This window comes from Pinus tabuliformis, chromosome 8 (genome assembly GCF_031772625.1).
Source record: "Pinus tabuliformis cultivar Carrire ecotype Pingquan chromosome 8, CPIR1, whole genome shotgun sequence".
NCBI lineage: Eukaryota > Viridiplantae > Streptophyta > Pinopsida > Pinales > Pinaceae > Pinus > Pinus tabuliformis.
The window spans coordinates 1,076,284,638-1,076,290,296 of NC_142294.1; the positions used below are offsets into that span (position 1 = coordinate 1,076,284,638).

General features: G+C 34.7%; 1 pseudogene; it reads right to left on the minus strand.

Moving 5' to 3' along the window:
* Positions 1-2,886: 2,886 nt before the first annotated feature.
* Positions 2,887-4,165, minus strand: LOC149239046 (putative E3 ubiquitin-protein ligase XBAT31 pseudogene; annotated as a pseudogene).
* Positions 4,166-5,659: the final 1,494 nt, after the last annotated feature.

Consider the following 5,659-nt stretch of genomic DNA (forward strand, 5'->3'; position numbering starts at 1 on the left):
ATCGCAAAAGCAAATACCCAACTCCATAAAGATGAGACTAGGTAAAAAGGATTCTTTTCCTATGTATGACCTAATAAATAACATAAAAAAAAATTCTTCATGAACATATTTTTTTAATATTGTATGAGTATTCGGAGCTCCAAAAAGATTAACAATGTCTCCTAAGACCCTCATATCATTGATGTTGGATAAACGTGCCTTCTATTTGGCACTGCCATTCTAGGGCCTACTATTTTGCATGCATCACTCTAAGAAAACGCAACCCAGGAAATCTAATATGAGATACCCATTGTAAGGTTTTAAGATACCAATTTACCCTTTGCTGCTACAACTGGGTTGGAAACAATGCAACCCTTCTTGATCTAGCAGACAGTTTTTCCATGCACTCAAGAGTACCCAAAACAAAATCCCAAACATAATAAAAATGCCTATTATTATAGATTTGAAAGGGATTCCAACAAATCCAACGAAAAGCAACAAAAAGAATACCCTTTCCATGGAAAACACATTCGTTATGGGTGTGCTGAAATTTGGTAATTCTGGACAATTTTAGAAGACGAGAAAGGAAATTTTGACTATTGTAGCAAAAAAATTACCCTAGCATCAATGATAAGAGAGATTCTCTGAAAACTTGTCTTCAAATAAATGACTATAGAATAAAAATTAAAGGATTTATAATTAACTTCAACATTGGCACTCGATGATGCATCCTCATTTTTATGTTTGCTTCAAAAATGCATGTCGAGGTCATTTTCAAGGTCTATAAATGTCAGACCCCTACTCAACCCTTTTCTATTTCCTTTTATATATCATGGGCCATTTAGTTGAACTCTCTATGTTACGGACTTGGATTTTTCTGAAGAAAGGATTTCTTTGCTCGCTTACAGAAGGTCCAGAGCAATAGTGGGGTTGTGTGGGTTTAAGTGAATGTCCAGATGAGTATTGGGGCTATGTGGGTTGAGAACACAAGGTACCATGGGAGCGATGGGTAGAGAATTGGAAGCGACGAGAATTCCATTGGAATGCGACAACCAAAAATAAAAAACTAATCATGAGTAAGTTAGTTAAGGCAGAGTAAATGAAGGAGTTTCACAACCACTAATGAATGTAACTACATTCCATTGATCCAACGACAGAAATTGTTTTGATCGTCTAACACATAACATTGATGGCTCATGAAGGAACACAATGTTTGGGAGGGGAGTTATTCCCAAAGAGACACCTTACGACGTAATTATAGTTATAATTATTAAAATAAAATAAAATAAATAAATTTACCATTCGCGATTTTTGGGTTTAATGTTTTGACAACCCATGGTTTTTCCAATGGTTTTATTATGTAATATAGCATATTTAAAGGTTATATATATATATATATATATATCTATATATATATATATATATATATATATATATATATATATATATATATATATATATATATATATATATATATATATATATATATATATATATATATATATATATATATATATATATATCTTATAGATCCTCTTAAGACACAATTTACAAGCCTTGAGAGGGGTCAAGTCTCTCATGTTTTGCACTCAAAAAAAAGGTTTCCACTTTGAAAGATATCTATAGTTAAGATGGATCTAGGTTGATTAAATTGTAACTCAAAATTTTCACTAAAAAAAGATGTTTTCACTTAGAGATATCTCGAGTTAAGATGGATGGGAATTTTAACCTTTAATTAAAAAGTCTAGTAAATTACAAATAATAATAAAAAAACTCGTTATTGCAACAATTTATATAGTTAACTCACATCATTAAAAATATATCTATTATGAGAGTCCATATGGGGCATTTCAATTAGTGATTGTCTTGTAGAAGTATTGTTTAAATCATGAAATTCAAGATTCAAATTCCCCATAGGTTAAATCAAATCATATTGTGAAAAAATGATATTTTACTTAAAAATTTGGAAGATGATGTTATAAATTCTATTAAAAATTTTAGATAAAGTTATTTTTATCAGAAAAATAAATTAGTAAAAGATTCGGAAACTATTATTGAAATTTTAACTTTCAAATTTATTTGAAAGATAAAGTTACTTTTATTAATTAAAATTTAGATTAAGCTAGCAATTTCCCCTAATGTTGCAAAGGAAACGTCGTAAGGCAATAGAATAGGTAAGAGTAGTAAAGAAGAATGGAAACTGTAGATGAGGCCATGCATATAGCTAGAGGATATGGCACTGGTGGTGGGAATCAAGAAATCTCCAATGTTGTTTATGTTTCTGATTGTACAGAAATTTACTATATGAAAATGCTAGAGCCAAATCTAGTACCAAACAAATCAGGGTCATCATTGAAATATTGCCTGCATATTTCTTGTTTGAACTTTGGATCCTAAACAGCTTCTCTTATATTCAATTCATCTACCTTCGTAACAACTACTAAAGAACCCTTTCATACATCAAGTAGCCCTCAATCAAACTTTGACCATTTGCTCCATTTGCAATCAAACAAGATTTTATAAACTCTGACCATTTGCTCCATTTTCAATCAAACAAAATTTTATTCTTGAATGAATAAACGTAGTATTATAGGCTTCGAAATACATTTTGGAAAGATTTATGTTTCATCCTGCAGCAATATCTATAAGGATGGGAGTGCAAGGAGTGGCTAGTAATGCTGTAGCATAGGTTGAAATTTCCACTGGCATATTTGGCATCACAAATCAACGTTTCTGCTTTGTCCAATAGTGTGAATGAATAAACGTAGTATTATAGACTTCAAAATACATTTTGGAAAGATTTATGTTTCATCCTGCAGCAATATCTATAAGGATGGGAGTGCAGGGACTGGCTAGTAATACCATAGCATAGGTTGAAATTTCCACTGGCATATTTGGCATCACAAATCAACGTTTCTGCTTTGTCCAATCACTGTTGTTCGCAATTTTTCTAGGCCAAATTCCACTTATCTTCCCAAAATATCCCTTGGCTAAGATTCCTTTGAAACTACTGATCCCCTCACTAAAACTCTTTGATTGTCTTTGGGAGGGACAACCACTAGTTGTGTTATGCTACTGCGATAGAAAGGGAAAGCTGGAGGAGGAGAATATGATGTGGTAGGATTAGGTTTATTGTGACAACACAGTGTTAGAGTGCAGAGGGCACACATTTGATGCCCACAACCCTAAACTTCAATGGTACACAATTGATCAAAGAAAATGCAACAAACCTCAGATTCACTAGCATCAGAAATATTATCTTCAATGTCGTCTTCTTGATTAGTGGAAGAAGACACTGAAGAGGCAGCTCCAAACATAATGCTTTTCTCCCTGGCTCGATTGGCCTCCATAAGGGCTTTTTCTAACAAGAGCTTAGCCTCTGAATTGACTTGTTTATGAATTTCCATGGTCTAGGCCAAACCAATCATTCTGTAGAACTGAGATTTAGTAAGGCCACACAAGCAGAGTGCTTGTACTTAAGGGCTACCACATATGGTATGAGTCCAGATGCATCTTGCTGAATGCAGTCAAAACCCCAAGACAATAATTCTCGCATAGAATCCAAGCAGCCTCCTCGAGCAACAAGGTGCAAAGGCGTGATCCCTGGTCGTCCATGAGCTCCAGTGGTTGCACACACTAAAGTACCATTTCTCATTAGCATCTGAACAACCCCTGCATGTTTCATTCTGGCCACAAGGTGTAATGAAGTGGCTCTAATCCCCTCTCTCACATTTACAAACAGGGCAAATCTCCAAGACTCTGCAACGAGAGTAGACTGGATAGCTGAGAGAATGGCTTCCAAGCAATTAGTGTGCCCATAGTTTGCAACATAATGCAAGAAAGTTCTCCGATGCAACGAGTCAAACAGTAGTATATTTTCACTAGCTTGCAGAAGCCTCTCAATGCAGGTAACCTTCCCATACATGGCGACCATCATCAGAGGAGTATGTTTTTTGTGACTTAGGGCATCAAGATGAAAATTCCAGTCCAACAGATATGACAAGACATCAATCTGGCCATTTGCAGTAGCAATATGCAATGGAGACATCTTTTCATAGACTGTGGTCTCTGAGATCAAATGGGGCTCTTTCTCAAGAGCAACCTCCACCCTTTGCAAATCCCCTTCCTAGGTGGCAGAGAAGAAGGCATGTTCATTGGAGACACTGCAGCTCGGAGGCTGACCCATTTATTACCAAATCTTTCCCGCTAAATCCCCAATGCCCTGAGCCCCTTATCAACACCTCTCAGGCATTTGAATCCTGAAAAATCTAACTTGAGACTCTTGAAACCAACCGTGTAATCAATCAGTGAATCCCATCTCTGTTGCATAAGCAAAAGACAGATCCATTGAAAGAACAAATACCCAGCTACAACAGGTTTTAAACATGCATATTTAATGATATTATCTATCTGCCAAGTTCCATGTGCAAATAGTTTGACATCCACTTACGACTGGAAAGCAATCCAAAGTAGTATGGATTATTTTAAGTTCAAAGGTCTCATGAGCTACTATACTATAGATTCCATTATTCTTTTTTCAAACTTCAAACCTCTATAAACGATGTAACCAGTGAAAATACTAACTAGTTAAAAACAAAAAATAAAAAATTAGCGCGCGCATGATGCAGAATACCAGCTCCTATGTAGAACGAATTTAGGTAAATTTTCACCAAGAAATCGTGCCCCAAAATTAATTACTATGGAGAATTCAATGAGTATCAAAGAATTAAAGGGAGTTTTGGCTCTGTTTCATTTCCCATGTCCTAATGCATTTTCAGAACTAAATTGGAAACGAGAGTAAGAATAGCTTTAGATGCAACACAGGGTAGTTTTTTCATGTCCTCTTTTGTGTGATGTATTTTATAAAAATTTAAACACCGGTAGATGTCTATTGTATGCTTGAAAATGAAAACAACATATTTTTCATGCAATTTATTATGTAGATTTCTACTTTTATCTCTCAAAGGGCATTAGTGCATAACAATATCTCCATTTTTTTTCAAAGGATTGGAATACATGCATGTAGATTTTACCCCAAAGATTAGTCATAGGGATGTGAAAACAACGAAAATTCTTCTAGACAGCAATTTGAAAGGAAACCTTGGTGACTTTGGTCTTTCAAAGGTATGGATTGATGAGGAGGATGGGGAGCCTTCTCATGCTTCCACTATAGTGAAAGGAACTATACGATACCTTGATCCAGAGTATATCTCACACATAAATTGTGAATAAAAATATGGCTTTAATAGTGATTTGGAAAGCATTGCATATTAAATGCCATTATAAGCCATAACCAAAATTGTGAATGGCAATGTAGCTTTACTGTGACAAATCCAAATCTTACAAGAATGGATGTGAAGTAACAAATCCCTGTCAAAGCTAATACATTTCCAAAATAAATATTTCTATAGATATGCTTATAAATGCGATATTCACAATATGGAAACCTTATAGATATGCTTATAAATGCGATATTCACAATATGGAAACCTTATAAATGAAATATTCACAGTCTGGAAACTTCAGGAAGATTGGGGACCCAAATATTACTTTGTTTGGTCCTACATATCGGAGGATCCATCTTGACCAAGAAAACCTTCAGATGTATATGCAGAAATTGAGACCTTGTTTCAGAAGATAAGGTTTTTTGAATAGGATTCTGCTCCAAAAGTTGTAGCAG